At 38.3% G+C, this 24,532-nt stretch overlaps 1 long non-coding RNA gene across 1 annotated transcript; it reads right to left on the bottom strand.

The window, feature by feature from the left end:
- Nucleotides 1-441: 441 nt before the first annotated feature.
- Nucleotides 442-8,302, bottom strand: LOC142161751 (uncharacterized). Its single transcript, XR_012707170.1, has 4 exons — nucleotides 8,193-8,302; nucleotides 7,604-7,724; nucleotides 4,004-4,258; nucleotides 442-701 (listed from the first exon to the last, which is right to left on the bottom strand). It is a non-coding gene; the product is annotated as an uncharacterized LOC142161751 (long non-coding RNA).
- Between the last annotated feature and the right edge of the window lie 16,230 nt (nucleotides 8,303-24,532).

Here is a 24,532-nt window from a genome sequence, read left to right as displayed (position 1 = left end):
AAATACGCAGACAGAAACATCCTGCACCACCTCTGTAGTACGATGACAATTCCTCGATTCCCAATCTATAACAAGCGCTTCAAATCACATACGATTGACTAGGAAATAAATAAAGGTACAAGCCTCAAAAGAATCAATTCGCACGATGAGGAATCAAGAAGGGAAGTGCACCTAACAACCTTGTAGCCTTTCGAAGATAAGTGCAGACATCTCCGCACCGATCCGCAAGACTCTACTAGACTCGCTCATGACTCATGAGACCTTAGTGAACCTAGTGCTCTGATACCATGTTATTACGACCCAAAATCCATTAAAGGTCGTGATGGCGCCAGACACCGCTGTCAGGCAAGCCAAAAATAAATACTTAATTTGGTTCTCATTTTAATATTTTTGAAGTCATATTTTTCTTCAATTAAATAGTAAAAGATGGTATTCACAGTGTAAATAATAATATTCTTAACAAATTTAATACAGAACAACCCATAATCACCCCAAAACCCAGTGTCACAAGTGCATGAGCATCAACTACGAATGTAACATAAAATACAGCATTTGTCCGGAATACAATTTTGGGCAGGAGAATTATAAATACTCTAAAGGAGACTCTGCCGGCTATGGATCGTAATATGGAATGCAGCTCACGTAAGTCCCCGCATGCATACACGCCTCTGCTCTCACAAGGCCACTAGTCGCATATGTACCTGCATAAAAATGTGCAGCAAGTGTAGTATGAGTACGTAATCAACATGTACCTAGTAAGTATCTAGCCTAACCTCGGAGGAGTAGTGACGAGGGGTCGACATCGACACCCACTAGTGGTCCAATAACATCAGGTACAGTAAAGAGGTAAGTAAATATGAGGCAGAGTAAATAAATGAGATAAACAAGGATAAATCACGTGGTACAAATCTCCTTCTTTACGAGGAACTCAAGCTCTCCATTAGAAATTCCCTCCTTAATCGGAGCATATATATAGATATAGTGGATCTCATCAGATAGATTATCATTACTCAAATCAGGAAAACTCACAGATACACTGTCTTCTTGCCAAATATTACGCACGATTCCATGAGGATATGATTTAGGAAATGTCGAGGCGTACGATTCGATCCAACATAAATATTTAAACTGTGCACTGTCGATGGTCGAACGGCACGAACTATAGATACATCTATTAAACATTCGAGGCAAACGGCCCGCTCCCATAAGAGTGTGGTACATAAATTCTGCCGAGGCGATCGGCCCGATCCCATAAGAGTGAAATACATAATCCTGCCGAGGTGAACGACCCGATCCCATAAGGGTGAAATACATAATCCCGCTGAGGCGAATACACCGATCCCATTAGAATAGGAAGATTTGACGGGTCCTTGACCCCACTCACGAATAAACGTGTGAGTTGTAATTTCTTTAACGAAAACCTTTCAATGAAGAAGTATATATATATATATGACGGAAACATGATGTAAGGGGAGTAAAGTTATTCGGTGACTAATCATGAACTCATGAAGTCTCTACAATAGCAAGTCTAGTCTCAAGTAGAAATGTAAAATAGAGGAATTTAACATGCGAGAAAATGCTCAAATAGTGCAGCTACATCATGATGTGAATGTAAGCCTACCCGGACAATAACATGTATGTAGCTACGTATGGGTTCTCGTTACATCGCGCGTATGTATTCCCCACAATAAGTAGCATGCATCAGCATACAACACCTAGGGATATTTTCCCCCTCACAGAGTTACACAGGAGACTTACCTCGTCTCAAAGCTTACTTTCCGGTCCAAAATTGTGCTTTAACTCCTCAACTCGGTGCCAAACAATCAAAGCTTGTCAAATGTTATATAAAATAGTCAATATATGCTCAAAAGTTCACATCTTAGCTATTGAAATGATTTTTCCAGCCCAATTTGAAGAATTCCTAAAATTCACCCCCAGGCCCACATGCCCAGATTCCGAAACTTTTTGAAGATAATCACTGCCCATAACATCATGAACTCAATATATGATTTGTTCTCAATTCCACGCCCTAATTCTTGGTCAAAATTCAAAAATACAAATTCTAGGTTTTCTACCGAAAATCCCATAAATTTTCCCAAATTTTCATGTTTAAATCCATGCATAAACCATGTATTTAACTCACAATATGTGGGGATCACTTACCTCGTTAAAGAGGACAAAATGGCACTCCAAAATTGCCCCCAAGGCCGACTCCAATGAGAAAAAAGAGGTGAAATGAGCCAAAACCCGATTTAGCTAATTTATGTATTCTGCCCAGGCAACCTCCGCACCTGCGCTCACTAGACCTCTTCTGCGGTTCCGCAGGTATGGAAAAATATTCCGCTTCTGCGGAAGTCCCCCAGCTGCCCAGCCCGCTTCTGCATTAAATTCACCTGCGGACTGCCATTCCCCCACTCCCTTTTCACATCTGCAACCTCCTGGCCACTTTTGCGGCTCCGCACCTGCGGTTACACCAGATGACAGCAGATGACAGCAGCTCCAGCATTCCTCCAAGCCCAATCTCGATCTGTTTACCATCCGGAATCCACCGAGGCCCTCAGGACATCAACCAATTATACCATCATGTCTTAAAACTCAATATGAACTTAGTCGAGCCTTCAATTCATATCAAACAGTGCTAAAAAAATAAATCACCCTCCAATTCAAACTTAATGAACTTTGAAATTTTAGACTTCTACAATCGATGTCGAAGCCTATCAAATCACGTCCGATTGACCTCAAATTTTGCACACAAGTCATAATTGACATTACGGACCTACTCCCACTTCCGGAATCAGAATCCGACTCCGATAACAAAAAGTCCACTCCCCGTCAAACTTCTCAGAAAGCTTCGAATTTCTAAATTAGAATTTTCTTTCCAAATCAACTCTGAACTTCCCGAAATTAAATTCCGACCACGTATACAAGTCATAATACCCGAAGTGAAGCTACTCAAGTTCTCAAACTGCCGAACGACACGCTAAAGCTCAAAATGACCGGTCGGATCGTTACATTTCAGCTGACATATATCACTGTTTTGGAAATTTCTGAAAGACACTATCTTCTATTTCAGTCGAAATTGGTATGAAATTACTGTGGAGTTTTAAATGTTGAACTTGAAAGAATGCCTACTTTTTTATGTTGGAAATTACTGTATTTGGACATAGCTGTGAAGCTCATCACTATCTTTAGTTCTTTATTTATTATTGTGACTTACTGAGTTGGTTGTACTCATACTACTCGTGTGCAGATCCAAGTGATCCCGGACACCGCGGGTGTTGATTCTTTTGCACAATTGATTTTCTGGAGATTCCGAGGTAGATGTCGTGTTTTGCAGACCTTGTCTCTCCTTCCCTATCCTCTTATTTATTGTATTTGGTCTCAGATCATTATAGACCATGTTTTCCAGACTTGTAATGTATGTACTTAGTGACACCGCGTTTTGGGAGTGTTTGTATCGGTATTTGGAAGATTTTTAGTATTGTATTTGAATATTATGTTTCCAAACTAAAAGGAAATCGTGATTTATTGAGGTTGTCGGCTTGTCTAGTATTGAGATATGCGCCATCACGACAGGTGTGATTTTTGGATTGTGACAATAGAGTTGTAATGGAGTTGTGGCGGTGGTTGCTAGTAGTAGTTTTCCGCTAGAGATTGGTGTTGGTGGTTAAGCATTAGTAATGGATAGATTAGTGGTAAAGAGTCACATTCACAACAATATTTAAAATTATTAACTTTAAACTTTATATTTTACTGTTTCTAATATCATGCCTTTATATCTACGAAAGTTGGCATGTTTAAGACCACAATCTAATTTCTTTTTTAAACTTCATCACCAATCAAACAGGACTACCACATAAAATGAAACTGTAGTATAAAAGTGGATCTGGTCCAAAAAGATAACTCTCAACGAAGGAAAAACTAAATTAGAACTAATCAAGATCAATAGGAAAGCTAAGAATCCACTAACAATTATATGTGTATTTTAAAAGTCTGGTTTTACCTCTGCAATTATTTCTTTGAGAGCCCTGACAATAGGCTCTGACAGGTAGCAAGAAGCTTTGCTAAAGCTATCTTAATTTTTTTTGCCCATCACAGTCAATACCATACGCCCACCTTTCACCAATTCTATTGAGCGTAACTTGAGAAAATTTACAAAATCTCTTTCATATTGCTCGTAACATGCTTCAATCACATCTAGTGGGCTTGTACTTTCCACGTGAATATTTCCTTTATTATTCTCTATCCCAACAGGTACCTAATAGAGGAGAAATAAAAGTTATAGTTACTTATTCAAAATAAGTATTATCATATTATATATATGCTCTATATTTATTGCCTTTGAATAATGTTAAAGTTATCTTCGTGTAACCTATAGGTCAGGGGTTCGAGTTGTGGAAGCAGCCACTAATGCTTGCATTAGAGTAGGTTGTCTACCTTACACCCTTAGGAATGCGGGTCTTTCCCGAACCCTACGTAAATGTAGAATACTTTATGCACGGGCTACCCTTTATTATTTTAATTTATCAATTTTGAAATATAAGACATGATAACTTAATAAATAGATCTCTTAATAAAATATAGGGTCTGAGCTTAGATACACTTGTAGATCCACCCCCGAAAGCATTGGGTTAAGTTAAACTTGTGCACAACCTATCCTATATATCCTAAATCCGCATTTGACACCTATATTATTGATTTCAAAAAAACAAAATTAAAAAGAGAAACAAATACTATAGGATTATGATTTTATATAACTTTTCAAGTTCTTTTTTCTTCAAGTTTGCTCACAAAATTATTTTGTACCGCAAAATAAGAAAAAAATGCATCATCTCCTGGAATCCATATGCAAATTGCTCACATATTCCAACACGACATTAAACCTGTAATGACCTGACCGGTAGTTTTGAGCATTACAACCTCATTCCACCATTTACTGCTCAATTTATGCCTTACATTTGTTATGTGACTTGCCGGGGGTAATTGGTTCGGGTCTAGTGAGGTTTTGGAATACTTAGTTCCAAGGTTTAGAATTTAAGTTGAAAGATTGACCGGATGTTGACTTATGTGTAATGACCCCGGAGAATATTTTCTAAGACAATTAAGGTTTTGTGGTGCCGAGGTAGATCAATTAGTATAAAGGTTATACAAATTTTTCGCGGGTCGGACTTTTTGGGTTGAATAATGCACTGGGGAGTAAACGAAATTTGTGGCAGAAAAAATGCGTTTATGCGGACCGCAAAATGGCCGCAGAGTGAGGCAGTTAAGGGACCGTTTTGGATTCCATTTTGCGGTCGACTATGCGACCATAGAACTGTTCTGTGGTTCATTATGTGACCGCAAAACAGGTCTGCGGGCCGCATAGTGACCGCAAACCCAGGCAGGTGTTTCCCAATTCTGGAGGCCAATTTTGCGGCCGATATGCGGACCGCATATCCAATCTGTGGTCACATATGCGACCACATATCCTATCCGGAGCTTCATTTTTTGGGTTTTTATAACCCGATCCAACTTCGATTCATAGCTCTTGAAGCTCATTTTGGAGCAAAAATCTGACATTTTTAGAGAGAAGGGAGAGTATTCTAAAGAGAGGAAGAAGCTCATGTACATTGTTCATCAAGATCTTGTTCAAGCTTTGAAATCCAACAAGGAAATATCACAAGATATTCACCTAAAATGTAAGGTTCTAACCCCTAATCTTCAATTTCGAGTTTGGGTAAAGATGGGCGATTAAGAGTATGATTCTTGGGTGTAAGAGTATTATTTAGACGTATCAATAAGGTTTATTGAAAGAGTGTCGAGTTCAAATGGGTAAAGATTGGGTTGAAAATGGTATAAATCTTCAAAGACTTTAATTGAAGATTTGAGGGTCGAGTTGATGTCGGAATTTGGTGAAATTTGTATGGTTAGACTCGTGGTTGGATGGCCGTTCATATTTTGTAACTTTTGTCGGGTTCCAAGACGTGGGCCCCACAGGCGATTTTTTGAGTTAATTTCGAATTTTATTGGAAAATTAGTATTTTCTTATAAAATTAATTATAATAATTGGTATTGACTGAATCGAATTAATTGTGGCAAGATACGAGGCTTTTGGAGACCAATTCTCGTGGCAAGGGCATGGCAGAATAAAGAATTATACGGGTTGAGATAAGTAACAGTTTTCCGCTAGAGGTTGCTGTTGGTGGTTAATCGTTAGTAATAGATAGAGTAGCGGTTAAGAGTCACATTGACAACAATGCTTAAAATTATTAACTTTACACTTTATATTTTACTGTTTCTAATGACATACCTTTATATCTACGAAAATTGACATGTTTAAGACCACAATCTCGTTTCTTTTTTAAACTTCATCACCAATCAAACAGGACTACCACATAAAATAAAATTGCAGTATAAAAGAGGATCTGGTCCAAAAAGATAACTCTCAACCAAGAAAAAACTAAATTAGAACTAATCAAGATCAATAGGAAAGCTAAGAATCCATTAACAAAGTTCATACCATGACTATGTATAGAATTATATGTGTATTTTAAAAGTTTGGTTTTACCTCTGCAATCAGTCCATTGAGAGCCCTGACCATAGGCTCCAACAGGAAGCAAGAAGCTTTGCTAAAGCGATCTTCATTTTTTCTGCCCATCACAGTCAATACCATACGCCCACCTTTCACCAATTCTATTGAGCGTAACTTGAGAAAATTTACAAAATCTCTTTCATATTGCTCGCAATATGCTTCAATCACATCTAGTGGGCTTATATATATACTTTATATTTTAATTGCCTTTGAGTAATGTGAAAATTGTCTTCGTGTGACCTATAGGTCACGGGATCGAGTTGTGGAAGCAGTCACACTAATGCTTGCATTAGAATAGGTTGTCTACATCACACCCCTAGGAATGAGGGTCTTTCCCGAACCCTGCGTTAATACAGAATGCTTTGTGTACGGGCTACCCTTTATTATTTTAATTTATCAATTTTGAAATGTAAGACAAGATAACTTACTAAATAGATCCCTTAATAAAATATAGGGTCTGAGCTTAGCTACACTTGTAGCTCCACCCCTGAAAGCAAAGGGTTAAGTTAAACTTATGCACAACCTATCCTATATATCCTAAATCCGCATTTGACACCTATATTATTGATTTCAGAAAAACAATATTATAAAAAGAAACAAATACTATAGGATTATGATTTTATATAAATTTTCAAGTTCTTTTTCTTCAAGTTTGCTCACAAAATTATTTTGTACCGCAAAATAAGAAAAATTGCATCATCATCTCCTAGAATCCATATGCAAATTGCTCACATACTCCAACACGACATTAAAGCAGGTTGAGGTCTAGGGTTTGAGTAACGCCGTCACCCATTATATAAAAAAACTACATGCTGGGATCATCAAAAAGCTCGCTTGTTCGAAAGAGCTTCAGATTGGATTCAACACTACATACAATATTCCATTCTGGTCCTCACTAGCTCTTTGCTTGAATTAAGCTCGCACGTCAGGAGTGTGTTAAAAATATAATTAAATAAATAAATATACTCTTTTTAATATTTTAAACTTGTAGATGAGATGAATGCATTACTACTTAACAATACAAAAACATACTTTGGAAAGCCAGTGGAGACTGTAAGAGGAGTGAACAAAGTGCAGACTCTTGGATCAAAGCAACTAGGATCAAATATTCCATCATCTCCCATATTCTGTCTCCTCAAATCTTCATGGAATTCTGGCAACGAGCGGAAAATGGTATTAAAATCATTCCCAGGAAGATCATTCAAGAAAATTTGAAATTCCAGCGTTTGTTGTTGGCCGTTGCTTTTGCATTCTTCTACGAAACATACATAATGTTTATATATACAAAAAATATACATTTTTGAGGTATTATATATTTTGAGAGTGGCTATACAGTGTCAACTTTTCATTATTTGACCTTTTTCAACACAATTTCAAAAACCTTTTTTTTAAGTTTCAACAAAATTTATGTCCAAACGCTAGTTAAATAAAAGGAAATAAGTCTAAGCTTTATGTACCGATAAGATAAGAAATACTATCAGATCACTTAAATGATAACTATACGTTTTACACTGTACCTTTTACACTATCAGTATATATAAGTAAAATTCATAAGAACTTGTTATTTATAATTGTTGCGAGTTTATAACTCCATTAGGAATAAAAAGGTGTTTGATGATACCTGGAGCTTAGAGTTTTTTGCATAGCTTGTGTCTCCAATTCCTCCATTCATGTGAAGTATTTTAGCAACTTCCATCTCTCCTTCTCTTGTGTTAAATTAGGTATTTATAGATGGGTGAAACCAAATTTATCCTTTGAATTTCCATCATTGTCCTCGCGAGACAACTGAGAAAATATTGTACACTATGGGTGTGTTTGGTATGAAATATTTTTTAATTTTTTCATATTTTATTGACTTAGATATTTTGGAAAATATTTTTCTCGTGAACTCATTTTTCTCCAACTGGAGAAAAATGTTCTCCCTATCAAGAGAAGGGAAAATATTTTTCAAACAAGAAAAATAAGTAATAAAATCACTCATTCTCCAGGAAAGACATATAAAGATCAAGGACTAGAATCGTTAAGGGTAACTAGCCTATTTTCCTATTTGTGTACCTTAATTATAAGTATTATGACTTGATCAAACCTATTAAAACTAGTAGAAATGACACTAGATAGCCACTTTAAAAGGCTGCTATTTAGGAATTAGCAAGTATATCCTGAATTTCAGTTTTTCAGTTTAATTTTTCGAGACACAAATATCTCCAATTGTCTAAAAGTTAAGATTTTTAGATGAAAATTTTAGGACAAAATAAGCCATGTGATCGCGGCCTCCTTCTTCGCGATCGCCAGCCCTCCTTCTTCACGATCGCGGTTAATAAAGCTTGGCATAAATATAACCCCCATCCCTCCCCCACCCCCCACACAGACAAAGAGGGGGGAGGGGGGAGATTTTTATCATATATTTAGAAAATCATGATTTTGCAATGACTCATCGAGAAAAATCATATCACGTTTTTTAGTGTCATCACATCTTGGCTTGTACCATCACGTATTGGGTCCATGAATTGAATTTGGATAATATTTAATTTTATCGGGTGTTTATACTATATCAATAAATATATCACAGGTATTTGTAAATAAAATTTTCTCACTCAGTTATGGTTAAGAAATCATAGCACGTTTGTTTTAGTGTCATCACATCTTGGCTTGTACCATCACGTGTTGGGTCCATGAATTGAATTTGGACAACCATTTACTTACAACTGATGACACATCAATAAATATATGTTTAAGAAATATATGTTTTCACCAAATTGTAAATAAATTTCTCTTACTTAATTATGGTTAAGAAATATATGTTTTCACCAAATAGAATCACTTACCCATGGTAAATTGGTACAATTTGGTGTAAACACTCGGTGCGAATAAGTTTATCATAGAATTTGCGAGTCAATCAAGTTGAGGAGGTTCACTTAGTGAGGTCAATCCCGGTAATAGCACGAGCTAGTTATTGTTTAGTCTGTAATTATTGAAAATAGCCACTATCATTTATTTTAGATTTGTAACTACAAAACACTGAATCGAAATTGCAGAAGACTTGGAAAAGTTAAGAGACATGGAAATATCTGGGAAAATGAGAGAGTCCACCAACAGCATGGAAGCAGTAATGGCAAGTCTAACTCTTCATCTAGTAGTTTGTACTCTTATGAAAGATAGAGTTATATGCATGCATATGAAAGTTCACTTTGTACTCTTCATCTAGTAGTTTCACTTTGAAATTAGTAAACTATAGTTGGAAAAGCACCTATTAGAAGAAGAAACATAGAGAACATAGTGCAAATTGGGACAGTCTTAGGAATACATGACTCAATTTATATCAGCTACTCAAGAATTATTTCAAATGGTATGTTGTCAAACTATTCTTGTAACGACACGACTTGTCATTTTAAGAATTAACGCCCCGTTCAACGACTTAAGGTCTCGGGCAACTTCATAATATGTATTATGACCCGCGGGTGTGGTCGAGTTTCATAATTGAAAGAAAAATTCTCATTTTGAAGCTTAAATGGAAAGAGTTGACCAAAGAGTTGACTTTTAAGCAAACGGCCTCAAAATAGAATTTTGATGATGTCAATAGTTTCGTATGGTTATTTTGGACTTAGGCGCATGTTCGGATTTGGATTTGGAAGTCCGTAGGACAATTCGACGCATTTTGGCGAAAGTTGGAAAATAGACGTTATTCGGAAAGTTCGATCGAAGGTTGAATTTTTGATAATGAGGTCGGAATCTGATTCTGAAAATTGGAATAGGTCCGTTATGTCACTTATGACTTGTGTGCAAAATTTGTGATCAATCGGACTTGATTCGGTAGGTTTCGGCATCGAATGTTGAAGTTGGAAATTTCATAATCGATTAAAGTTTCAGGTGAGTTTGCATAAAATCAAAATTCAAACGAGCATACCTCTCTTGATATGATGATTTATATGGTTTGTTACCTATCAGAAGAAAGGTCTATGTGTCTAGTTTCCAACGCTTTAAACCGTTCCTCATTTGGACATTCCTACAAGAAGTTATGACCAAATTACCAAAAGCTGCCAGAATGCGATTCTGCGACCATTATGCGATCTCAAAATGGTTTTGCGACCGCAAAATGGTCCAGAACAGCCCAGTTCTGGGCATCGATTTATGCGATCATTTTGCGACCCGCACACCAATTGTGTGGTCCATTGTGCGACGGCATAACTGAGTTTAGAGGGTTAAGTTTCCTATTTTCATAATTCGACCCCATTTTGATAAATATGCTTTGAGATTTATTTTGGGGCAATTATCTGAGGTTTTTTAGAGAGAAGTGAGAGTGTTCTAGAGAGAGAAAGTGGATGAAGTATTTTGTTGTGATGACCCGCCTTGATTTGCGTACGCAGTCCGGACAGGTTTTCGGAAAGCTTTTATGTTGAAAACTAATGAAAATAAGATTTTTTGCCTTAAAAGTTGATTTTAGTTGACTTCGGTCAATATTTTTGGTATATGGGCCCGGATCCATGCGTTGACGGTCCAGGTAGGTCCGTATCGAATTATGGGACCTGGGCGTATGCCCGGAATTGAATTCGGAGGTCCCTAGCTTGAGTTATGAATTTCTGATGAAAATTAAAAGTCTGGAAATTATTTGTTTTTAAGAATTGATTGATATTTGGCATTGTTAGTATCAGGTTCGTATTCTGGTTCCGGAGCCTGGTACAGGTTCATTATGATATTTAAGACTTGTCTGTAAAATTTGGTGAGAAACGGAGTTGGTTTGACGTAATTCGGACGTCCAATTGAAAAGATATGAATTTTAAAGTGTTCTTGAGAATTTCATTTGATTTGGTGCTAAATTCATAGTTCTAGGTGTTATTTTGGCGATTTGACCACGCGAGCAAGCTCGTATGATTTTTTTAGACTTCTGTGCATGTTTGGTTTGGAGCCCTGACGGCTCGGGTGAGTTTCTGATAAGCCACGGGATGTTTTGAACTTAGAAATTTTGCTGGTATAACTGAACCTGTTGCAGGCCTCTGATATCGCAATTGCGAGATCAGGCATCGCAAATGCGAACATAACAGGGTCCGCAATTGCGAGGCTTTCATCGCAATTGCGATCAGAAGCCTGCGCCAGCAGTTCTTGCATTTGCGAGGTTACCTTCGCAATTGCGAAGGGAGTCTGGGAAGGGCAGGTTCGCAAATGCGAATATTTACTCGCATTTGCGAGGTTCAGTGGTTGTAAATGCGACACTTTCCTCGCATTTGTGAAGGCAGCGGGATTGTGAAGGGTATCGCAATTGCGATTGTTCCTTCGCATTTGTGAAGCTCAGGTCGCAATTGCGACACCTGCAGCGGAGTAAAAGGGGCTTAGACGGGATTTTTCATTCATTCTTCATATTTTCAAAACCCTAAACCTTAAGAGGCGATTTGCCAAAGACCAAATCTTCCCCAAATCATAGGTGAGTGATTCCTAACTCTTTTCTTTCAATCTTTTACATCTTATAACAAGATTTAAACCTAGAATCTAGAATTGTTATGGTGAAATTAGGATTTTGGGTAGAAGTTCGGAATTTAGAAATTTGAGGATTTAGACCTCAATTTGAGGTCGGATTCCAAAACTAATTACATATTCGGGCTCGGGGGTGAATGGGTAAAAGAAATTTGGTCCGAACCTCGGGTTTTGACCAAGCAGGCCCGAGGTCGATTTTTCAACCTTTTGGAGAAAAATTTGGAAAATTTAATTTATGAAATATAATTGATTCCTTTAGCAATATTTGATGTTATTGAGTCATTTTTGAATAGATACGAGTGTTTTAGAGGTGAATTCCAAAGGAAATGTTGTGATTGAGAATTTAGCGGTCTTCGGAGCAAAGTAAGTGTTGTGTCTAACTTTGTCTTGAGGGAATAGGTATTGTGTGAGTAATTGCTACGTGTTTTGTTGTTGAATACGATGTATAGTTGAGGTGACGAGTATCTATGCGTTGTGGTCGAGTCATAGCATGCGAGTGAAATTCCATTCTTGCAAATTTGTAGTCTTAAATCTTGTTATCCATGCTTATTGATGTTGTTGAAATATTGGGAGACTTGTATTCGTTTCCACTAAGGTTGATAAAATTGTGAATATTGATTCGAGGTTGAGATGTTAAATTGTGAAAGTAATTATTGATGAAATATTGATTTCTTTGTGAAACTTCTCTCTATCCGTTGTTATTGATTCTATGAATTGTGAGGAAGAGTATAAAGCACGCAGGGTGATGCCGTGCGTGAGTTATTTATATGGTGAGGAAGAGTGTAAAGTACGAAGGGTGATGCCGTGCATGTATTATTTATATTGTGAGGAAGAGTGTAAAGCACGAAGGGTGATGCTGTGTATATTAGGAGAGGTTTAAAGCACGAAGGGTGATTCCGTGTATATTATGAGAGGTTTAAAACACGAAGGTTAATGCCGTGTATATTATGAGAGGTTTAATGCACGAAGGGTGATGTCGTGCCTTTCTATTTATTTGTTTGGTGAGGTTGAGAGTAAAAGCACGAAGGGTGATGACGTGCAGTTTTCCTTGCTGTTTTAATTGCTCAATTCGTTTAAGGATTTTCGGTTTAATCCTGTCTTTTCTTTATTCTCACTCTTTATGTTATATTTCCCCCGTTGTATATTCCCTTTCCATTATTTCTGCGTTATTTCTTTATTTACTGTTGTTGCCACTAGTATGATTATACTGTTCAGGTTATATGTGGGTGTCTTGTCCTAGCCTCGTCACTACTTCGCCGAGGTTAGGCTCGACACTTACCAGTACATGGGGTCAGTTGTACTGATGATGCACTCTGCTCTTTCTGTGCAGACTTTGATATCGGCTCAGGTTGATTGAGATTTTGCTATTGGTCCGCTGTCCGGAGGCTCAAGGTAGATCTGTCGGCGTTCACAGACCTTGAAGTCCCAATCTACCTTTTATGTCACTGTTGTATTCTTTCATTCAGATAGTTGTATTTCTTTCAGACTATTACTTGTAGTAAATTCTAGAATTGTCGTGAATAGTGACTCCAGATCCGGGTGGTAGTAATTAATACAGTTTTATAAAATTCCGCACCTCTTATATTTTATCTTAGTTAATCATTGTTATTTACTGAGTGGAAATAAGGAATTAGTTTAACTATTTTCTAACGTTGGCTTGCCTCGCAAGTGAAATGTCAGGCGCCATCACGGTCCCGTCGGTGGGAAATTTAGGGTCGTGACAGTTGGTATCAGAGCACTAGGTTTTCTATGTCGCACGATTCACGAGTAAGCTTAGTAGAGTATGAAGGATCGGTACGGAGACGTCTGTACTTATCTTCCAGAGGCTACAGAGTTTAGGAATAATTCTACTTCTTTCATTCCTTATCGTGCAACATTGATTTATCTTGAAACATATATCTCATAATTCCTTTGTATCCACTCGTGTATGACATTACACACTCGGTTTCGGTTGTGCGTCGACGGTTCATGATGCCGCAGGTGGACTACGAGAGAGCCATAGATGCTCAACGTGTGGTTCCAACTGAAGATGCGGGCGTATTGAGAGATCGACCAGTGAATCATGTGAGGGGTGCAACAGACCTTGGCATCTGGTTGATTTATATGAGTTGTGAAGGTTAATATTGTGGACCATCGGATGTGGTGAACTATGACATCGCGCCAAGTGGGAGAGTCCAATATCAATGAATGGATTGCGAGTCATGTGTTATATCAGTTTTGGCCTGAAATGTATATATATGATACTGAAAGGTTCTCCCAAAATTTACATGTGTTTAAGGCCTGAGATTTTGTAGAGGATACGGTTGGGACTTGAGGTATGTCCGCCTCTGTAATAATCTTATACTTCAGTACCAAAGGAGTTAGAGAAACAACATTAAATTTACAGAAGGTCTACTCAGCGCGGACGTCACGCTTGCGGATTTTGGGGTGCTTCGGAGGAAGTACAGTGGTTGACGAGATTCTGGACTAGGAATTGTCTGTATGGATATCTACTTTTGTGATCATCGTATATAAATAGGGGTTAAGTTTACCCAAAAGAAGAATCGAAGAGTATGTTAAGAAATGGGTCAGCTCAACAGTGTTGAGTCAGCATAACAAAAGAAGAAATTGGCCTTGGAAGAGATAATTCTCCACAAGTGTCTATGGCAAGCCTATGAAAAGGGCAGACCAGCCAATACAACACCGCCCACTTGGATTGGTTCTCAGAAATACTTTTGAAAGAGTTTGTTTCCCGGACTCTCTGTAATGCATAGCGCATATGGTTTGAATGATTGTGTCAGGTCACCATGACAGTGTCATAATATTCTATCAGGTTCAATAAGTTAGCCCGTCATATTCCTACTTTGCTTCCTACCACCAGAGAGCGTGTCCACAGACTCATTAAAAGGACTTAATTATGATCATAAAATTTTGTATGACTCGGCAGCTATAGATTGATACTTCATTTCCAATAGTGGTAAAAATTGCAAAGATATTAGAATGTGTTCAGGGTGAGGAAAAAAAGGAAACAAAGGAGACCAAGATGTCGCGAGGTTCTGGGGGATTCAGTGGATTCTACTCTGCAAGTATAAATCATTATGGCAGGGGCTCGGGTAGTCGGCCAGCCCAGTTCGCACATCTGATTAATCGAGGTGGTCCAGTAAGTTCTTTTAGTGCATCACTGACATGAGTTTCCTATAATGGTTATTCTAGTTATCTGGCACACACTCAATATGAGCAGCCAAACACACAAAGGAGTTGTTATGAATACGGTGATACTAGGTACATCATGAGAAAATTGTCCCAAACTTGGGAGAGGAATATTTCATCAAAGCACTCAGGCTACGTGCCCCATTGCAGTTACTACACCACCCACACGATCAGTTAAGGGTGGAGGACAGGCGGGTAGAAGGCGTCCTAGAGGTGGAGACCCAGTCGTTGTTATATTTGTTTTATGGTATGGTGTAGGTCGTTACATCAGATGGTGTCGTTATAGGTACGACCTCGATTTAAAATAAAGGAATAATTTCCTTAACTTGATTCGGTTCTAAGTATCAAGACGAGTCCTTCTATTGTGCTCCACTTATGAATGAGCTTCGTAATTCTGTAATCTACTTATGTGTTTACTTCTGTTGGGAGGTTTTATGGAGATAACTACACCTATCATTCCATGATGGACTCTAATAAGATCTGTAAGGCTAAATGTGTCTTTCTGGTACTTATGAGCCTCATCCTTATACCAAGATGCAATGTCATTAGCTACCTGTTTGCTCTGTAGTTTCCATGCATGTATACTTGTAACGACATAGAGATGAGTTAGAACTTGCTAGAAAACACTTTTTAGTTGTTTTTACCTGTTCATTCTTTCATAGCCAATCATTGAGGGACTTGGTGCTTAGTTCAATTTTATCAACGCCAATCGATTCTTTTCAAAGTTCTCTCTACTCAGTGCTTGGGGGAAGATATATGTTACTTGGTCTTCTGTTTTGCAGAACTTCATGAAGATGAGACCCTTTTCAACATTGTCTCTAAGAAAATGATGTCGCACATCAATGGGCTTTGTTCTCTTATGCTGATACGAGTTCCTTTCCATGTTAAGAGCACTTGTATTATCACACAGTAATGGCACGCAATCATAAAATATACCAAATTCCTCCAGTTGTTGCTTGATCCACAACAGTTGAACGCAGCAAGAGGCAGCTGCCACATACTTAGCTTCTGCAGTTGAAAGAGACACAAAGTTTTGTTTTCTGGTACCCCATGAAATCAGACACAATCCCAGAAAATGTGCCATGCCAGATGTGCTCTTTCTATCCACCAGATAACCAGCATAATCAGAATCAGCATACCTAAGTAAGTCGAAATTATCTCCTGGGGGATAGTAGAGAACCAGGTCCTGTGTTCCTTTGAGATTCCTTTGGACTAGACTGAACTCTAGAACATAATCCCACACTGAATAGGATATCATGTCTACTGGCTATGAGAATGTTTTGATGTATTTCCAGATAATTGATTACAAATTGTGAATTATATTCCCTACCGGTGTGGGGTTCATTATGTGTTGTGATTTTATTTAATGAATGTTATTTAAAAGGAGAAAATGGAAAGTTTCGATTGGCAAGATGTGCATATTACTTGTGATTTAGAACTGAGGCTGAGGTCCTCGTATTTTAAAATAAATTGATATGTTTAAACCGGGGTATGAGCTGCGGTGGAAGTTATATAAGGACGAGATCCTTTTGATAAAAATTCTTATGTTTAAATTCTCCCTTGTGATAATTAAATTTGTACTATAGTACTAATAGGGAGTCATGCCTGCTAGGCTTATTTGAAAATTTTTTGTATGAAATTCTTTGTGCATACTTGCCAAATTCGTGTTGTAATATTAAGTTGTAACCTATGAGGTAGGTGCCCGCCCATATGGCATTAAATGTGACTCGTTAATTCAGGTAAATAATTATGAGGTCTTCATGCCTCACATCTCGTTATTAGTATTGTGAAGGTTTGGAACATGATTTTTGTTAACATGAAGTTAATTGACGATTCTGTAATTGATTATAAACAACTATTAAGACCAGATTCACCCAGAAGGGTGCCCCATTTAGATGGTCAGACGAGTGTGAGTTGAGCTTTCGGAAGCTCAAGACCGCTTTGACTACAACGCTAGTATTGGTATTACCCAAAGGTTCAGGATCATATACGGTATATTGTGACGCCTCTCATATTGGGTTGCAGTATTAATGCAAGATGGCAAGGTAATTGCATATGCGTCGCGGCAATTGAACGTTCACGAGAAGAATTATCCTGTTCATGACTTAGAACTGGCAGCCATTGTTCATGCGCTGAAGATTTGGAGACATTACCTCTACGGTGTCTCGTGTGAGGTATTTAGTGATCATCGATGCCTTCAGTACCTGTTCAAACAAAAAGATCTTAATTTGAGGTAGAGAAGTTTGTTGGAGTTGTTGAAAGACTATGATATCACCATTTTGTATAACCCCGGAAAGGCCAATGTGGTGGCCGATGCTTTGAGTAAAAAGGTTGTGAGTATGGGCAGTCTTGCGTATATTCCGGTTGGTGAGAGGCCATTAGCTACATAGGTTAAGACTTTGGCTAACCAATTCGTAAGGTTAGATGTTTCAGAACCCAGTCGAGTTCTAGCTTGCACAGTTGCTCGGTCTTCTTTATATGAGCGCATCAGAGAGAGGCAGTATGATGGTCCTCGTTTACTTGTCCTTAAGGACACAGTGCGGCACTGTGATGCCAAACAGGTTGCTGTGGGGGGAAGATGGTGTTCTGCGAATGCAGGGTCATATTTGTGTACCTAATGTGGATGGGCTTCGTGAATTAATTCTTGAAGAGGCACATAGTTCCAGGTATTCTATTCATCCAGGTATCGCCAAAATGTATCAAGCTTTGTGGCAACATTATTGGTGGAGGAGAATGAAAAAGGATATAGTTGCATATGTAGCTCGGTGTCTGAATTGTCAGCAAGTTAAGTGCGAGCATCAAAGACCTGGTAGGTTGCTTCAGAAGTTAGAAATTCCTGAATGGAAATGGGATTGTATCACTATGAATTTTGTTATTGGACTCCCACGGACTCAGAGAAAATTTGATGCAGTTTGGGGTCATTATGGACAGGTTGACCAAGTCAGCACATTTCATCCCAGTGGCAGCTACCTATTCTTCAGAAAGGTTAGCTGAAATTTACATTCGTGAGATTGTCCGCTTTCACGGGGTGCCCGTGTCTATTATTTCAGATCGAGTTACGCAGTACAACGTGAGTTGGGTATGCCGATTGAGTTGAGCATATCATTCAATCCTCAGACGGACGGGCAGTCCGAGCGTACTATTCGAATCTTGGAGTATATGCTCCGCGCCTGTGTTATTGACTTTGCAGCTTCTTGGGATCAGTTCTTGCCATTAGCGGAGTTTTCCTATAATAACAACTACCAGTCGAGCATTCAGATGGCTCCATATGAGGCATTATATGGAAGGCGATGATGTTCGCTAGTTTGCTGGTTCGAACTGGGAGAGGCTCGGTTATTGGGTACCGATTTGTTACAAGATGCCTTAAATAAGGTCAATATTATTCAGGATCGACTTTGCACATCTTAGTCTAGGCAAAAGAGTTATGCCGACCGTAAAGTTCGTGATATTGCATTCATGGTTGGATAAAGAATATTGCTTCGGGTATCGCCCATGAAGGGTGTTATCAGATTTGGGAAGAAGGGCAAGTTGAGCCCTAGGTATATCGGGCCATTTGAGATCCTCGAGAGAATGGGGGAGGTAGCTTATAGACTTGCGTTACCTCCAGGGTTATCCACAGTTCATACAGAATTCCATGTGTCTATGCTCCGAAAATATCATGGTGATCCGTCCCACTTGTTAGATTTCAGCTCTGTCCAGTTGGACAAGGATTTGACTTACGAGGAGGAGACGCAATTCTAGCCCGGCAAGTTTGTCAGTTGAGATCAAAGAGTTACCCTTCAGTTCGAGTGCAGTGGAGAGGTCAGCCTATTGAGGAAGCTACTTGGGAGTCCGAGTCCGATATGCGGAGTAGATATCCCCACCTTTTCACCAGCCCAGGTACTTTTCTATGTCCGTTCGAGGACGAATAATAGTTTTAGAGGTGGAGAATGTGATGACCCAAAAGGTCATCTTATGTTTTAAAACTCGAATCTGCACTCTTAATCCTTAAAAATCTCATTTTTACCCTCCTCGATTTGCATGCGCAGTCCGGTAAGGTTTCCGAAAAGCTGTTATGTTGAAAACTAATGAAAATAAAAAAATTTGCCCTAAAAGTTGATTTTAGTTGACTTTGATCAACATTTTTGGTAAACGAGCCCGGATTCGTACGTTGACGGTCCTGGTAGGTCTGTATCGAATTATGAGACCTGGGCGTATGCCCGAAATTGAATTCGGAGGTCCCTAACTTGAGTAATGAATTTTTGATGAAAATTAAAAGTCTGGAAATTATTTATTTTTTAGAATTGATTGATATTTGGCATTGTTAGTATCGGGTCCGTATTTTGGTTCCGGATCTCGGTACATGTTCATTATGATATTTAAGACTTGTATGTGAAATTTGATGAGAAACGGAGTTGATTTGACGTGATTCGGACATCCAATTGAGAAGATATGAATTTTAAAGTGTTCTGAGAATTTCATTTGATTTGGTGCTAAATTCGTAGTTCTAGGTGTTATTTTGGCGATTTGATCATGCGAGCAAGTTCGTATGATGTTTTTAGACTTGTGTGCATGTTTGGTTTGGAGCCCCGAGGGCTCGGGTGAGTTTCGGATAGGCCACGAGATGTTTTGAACTTAGAAATTTTGCTGGTATAACTGGACCTGTTGCAGGCCTCTGATCTTGCAATTGCGAGATCAGGCATCGCAAATGCGAACATAACAGGGTCCACAATTGCGAGGCTTTCATCGCAATTTCGATCAGAAGCCTAGGCCAGCTGTTCTCGAATTTGCGAGGTTACCTTCGCAATTGCGAAGGGAGTCTGGGAAGGGCAGGCTCGCAAATGCGAACATTTACTCGCATTTACGAAGTTCAGTGGTCGAAAATGCGACACTTTTGTCGCATTTGAGAATGGAGCGGGATTGTGAAGGGCATCGCAATTGCGATTGTTCCTTCACAATTGCGAACTTTGCATTTGCGAAGCTCAGGTCGCAATTGCGACACCTGCAGCCGAGTAAAAGGGGTTTACACGGGATTTTTCATTCATTCTTCATATTTTCAGAACCCTAAACCTTAATAGGCGATTTTCCAAAGACCAAATCTTCCCCAATTCATAGGTAAGTGATTCCTAACTCTTTTCTTTCAATCTTTTACATCTTATAACAAGATTTCAACCTAGAATCTAGAATTTTTATGGTGAAATTAGGATTTTTGGGTAGAAGTTAGGAATTTAGAAATTTGAGGATTTAGACCTCAATTTGAGGTCGGATTCCAAAACTAATTACGTATTCGGGATCGGGGGTGAATGGGTCAAAGGATTTTGGTCCGAACCTCGGGTTTTGACCAAGCGGGCCCGGGGTCGATTTTTCAACCTTTTGGAGAAAAGTTTATGAAGTTTAATTTATGAAATATAATTGATTCCTTTAGCAATATTTGATATTATTGAGTCATTTTTGAATAGATATGAGTGGTTTGGAGGTGAATTTCAAAGGAAAGCTGTGATTAAGAGTTTAGTGGTCTTCGGAGCAAGGTACGTGTTGTGTCTAACTTTGGCTTGAGGGAATAGGTATTGTGTGAGTAATTGCTATGTGTTTTGTTGTTGAATACGATGTATAGTTAAGGTGACAAGCATCTATGCGTTGTGGTCGAGTCATAACATGCGAGTGAAATTCCATTCTTGCAAATTTGTAGTCTTAAATCTTGTTATCCATGCTTATTGTTGTTGTTGAAATTTTGGGAGACTTGTATTCGGTTCCACCAAGGTTGATAAAATTGTGAATATTGATTCGAGGTTGAGATGTTAAATTGTGAAAGTAATTATTGATGAAATATTGATTTCTTTGTGAAACTTCTCTCTATCCGTTGTTATTGATTATGTGAATTATGAGGAAGAGTATAAAGCACGAAGGGTGATGCCGTACGTGAGTTATTTATATGGCGAGGAATAGTGTAAATCACGAAGGGTGATGCCGTGCATGCATTATTTATATTGTGAGGAAGAGTGTAAAGCACGAAGGGTGATGCCGTGTATATTATGAGAGGTTTAAAGCACGAAAGGTGATGCCGTGTATATTATGAGAGGTTTAAAACACGAAGGGTGATGCCATGTATATTATGAGAGGTTTAATGCATGAAGGATGATGTCGTGCCGTTCTAAGAATTTACGCCCCGTTTAGTGACTTAAGGTCTCGAGCAGCTTCGCAATATGTATTTATGACCCGCGGGTGTGGTCGAGTTTGATTTACTAAAGATTCAGAATTAAATTAAAAGAACAATCCTTAATTTGAAGCTTAAATAGAAAGAGTTGACTGGAGAGTTGACTTTTGAGAAAACGACTCTGGAATGGAATTTTGATGATGTCAATAGCTCCGTATGGTGATTCTGGACTTAGGAGCGTGTTCGAAAAATTATTTGAAGGTATGTAGTGGAATTAAGCTTGAAATGCCAAAAGTTGAATTTTTGGGAAATTTGACCCGGGGGTTGACTTTTTGATATCGAGGTCGGAATCCGATTATGGAAATTTGAATAGGTCTGTTATGTCATTTATGACTTGTGTACAAAATTCGAAGTCATTCCGAATTGATTTGATGTGTTTCAGCACAAGATAAAGAATTTGAAAGTTCAAAGTTCATAGATTTTGATTTGAGGTGGGATTCGTCGTTTTGATATTGTCTGATGTGATTTAAGAATTTGACTAAGCTCGTATGATGTTTAAGGACATGATGGTATGTTAGGCTGAGGTCCCGGGGGGCCTCGGGTGACTTTGGATGCCAAACGGATCGAATTTGGATTTGGAGGAGGAGTTGAAGCAGCTGAGCATCTGGTATGATTGCATCTGCGCGAAAAAAGGCCGCAGGTGCGAGCTCGCGGATGCGAGAAATGAGTCGCGAAAGCGGAAAATTCATGGGCTGGCTGGGCACCGCGGGTGCGAAAAATTTGCCGCGGATGCGAAGCCGCGGGTGAGAAGAATTGTACAGCAGGTGCGAAGAATTGTACCGCGGGTGCGAAGAAATCACCGCGGGTGCGAAAACCCCTGGGCAATACAAAAACAGAGGGATTCCGAGCTTTTTCCATTTCTGGGCATTTCAAGCTCGGGTTGGGTGATTGTTGAGTACGGTTTTCACGAGAAAACTTGAGGTAAGTCCCTTGTGATCATTTCCACTCCATAATATTGAATTATCATCGAATAATCCGATTAGATTATATGTCTTTGAGGTATAAATCGAGGGTCTGAACTTAGGGATCTGAAAACAAAAAGTTAAGATTTGGAGGTCGGGTTGTTATTGGAATTTGATAAGATTGGTATGGTTGAACTCGTATCGGAATGGGTGTTCGGATTTCATGAAAATTTTATCGGGTTCCGAGGAGCGAGCCTCGCGTTGACTTTTGTTGACTTTTTGGAATAAAATTTTAAGTCGACGTATTATTATCCGGAATTATTTCCGATGAATTTTAATGAAGTTATACAATTAATTTGGATAGATTTGAGCTGTCCGAAGGTCAATTCAAGCAAGAAGGCTATTTTGGAATATCGACCTACCTTCAAAGAGTAAGTGTCTTGCTTAACCTCGAGTTGGGGAATTACCCCTTAGGCATTGAGTCTTATGTGCCATTTGTGAAATGTGAAAAGCCGTGTACGCGAGGTGACGAGTACGTACTCGGGTTTATACGTGCAAAATTCATTGAGTTGAAGTCTTAGGCATTATTGTGCAGTAAATTGAGAAATTGTGGAAAAATATTAAATCATTTATTTGCCATGTCTAAATCCTTATTGTTGAATTTGTTTTTATATGATAATTTGATGTGATTGTTACTTAAAATATTTATGAAATTTCGTGAGTACTGTTGGTTTAATATTTCTTTGAAATTAATTCCAATATGAATTTTAGTATGCAAATAATTAATTTAAGCAAGCTTAAGAAGAAGTGTTAATATAATTATCTAAATTTGTATTAATGAAGGCTTTGCTTTATGCTGAGAAATTTCTATCTCTATTGATTGTTTCTGGGTGTTATATACATTATGTGGAGCCTTAAGCTATTTGTTGTGAAATTAATTGATTTTGATATATATTTGGAATTTGGTAGTAGCCATTGGGCAAATTATGATATGAATTGATTTTATTATGTTGCCGTGTAAATTGTTGTGTTGTGTGAGTTATTATTTTGAGGAGATAAGGGTGGCATTTCACTGTAGTTGCGTTTGTTGGAATTTTGTCTGGGCGGAGCGATAAGGGTGGCAATAGGAGTGATAAGGGTGGCTATTGATATTGTCTGGGTGGAGCGATAAGGGTGCTATAGGAGTGATAAGGGTGGCAATAGGAGCGATAAGAGTGGCTATTGTCAGGGAGGATATGTGATTATGTGGAGATTGTTGGGTTGATAATTTTCATGTGATGTTGTGATTTTCTTGTGTTTATTTTTATACCTTGTGTAATTTGTCTTGTTGTTGGTAAATTGATAACAATCTGATTTATGTTGATATTGAGAGCCTATGGGTATTGTCAGGCGGATTATAAAAAAAATATGGGCACGAGATACCGTGAGTAAATAATGAGGATATTTGGCACGTGAATTGTCCGTGCAGTTGTGATATGTAATGTGGGCACGAGGTGCTGTGATGAAATGATAATGATAATTGGCACGTGAATTGTCCGTGCATTTGTGATATGAAATGAGGGCACGAGGTGCCGGGGATGTATGATGATTTGATTATGGGCACGAGGTGCCGTGGAAATATGAAAATGGGTTGAGACCCGTATTTAAGAAAAATATGAAAATGGGCTGAGACTCGTATTTTGATGATTTTGAAATGAGGGGTCACATGGTGACTTTTTAATTGAAAGAATTATATTTAAAATATTTATTTGGAAGGATTTTTACTTAGAAAGTATTATATAAACGAATTGTATTTTGAAAGATATTTATTTGAGGAATTTGTATTTGAAAAGATTTATTGAAAGAATTATATTTGAAAAATAATTATTTGAGAAAATTATATTTGAAACAGAGTTATCTGGAAGAACTATGTGATAGACATTTATTTGAAGGGCTTGATTTAATTGGGTGTAATTGTGTTTATTAATTGTTGAGTGGTATTAATGGTATTCTTGTTGTCTGTTGTGCATATCACTGGTTGTTTTATCGTGCCTTTATTATTAATTGTTTTCTATTATTTTGTATATCATATTGCACAGGCTATTAATTAGTGAGTGTCTTGACTGTACCTTATCTCTACTCCATTGAGGTTAGTCTTGATACTTACTGGGCACTGCTGTGGTGTGCTCACTCTACATTTCTGCACATTTTGTGCAGAGCCAGGTATTGAAG

The sequence above is a fragment of the Nicotiana tabacum genome, unplaced genomic scaffold, assembly GCF_000715075.1.
Source record: "Nicotiana tabacum cultivar K326 unplaced genomic scaffold, ASM71507v2 Un00162, whole genome shotgun sequence".
In the NCBI taxonomy this organism is placed as follows: domain Eukaryota; kingdom Viridiplantae; phylum Streptophyta; class Magnoliopsida; order Solanales; family Solanaceae; genus Nicotiana; species Nicotiana tabacum.
This window is presented reverse-complemented; position numbering and strand designations above follow the sequence as displayed.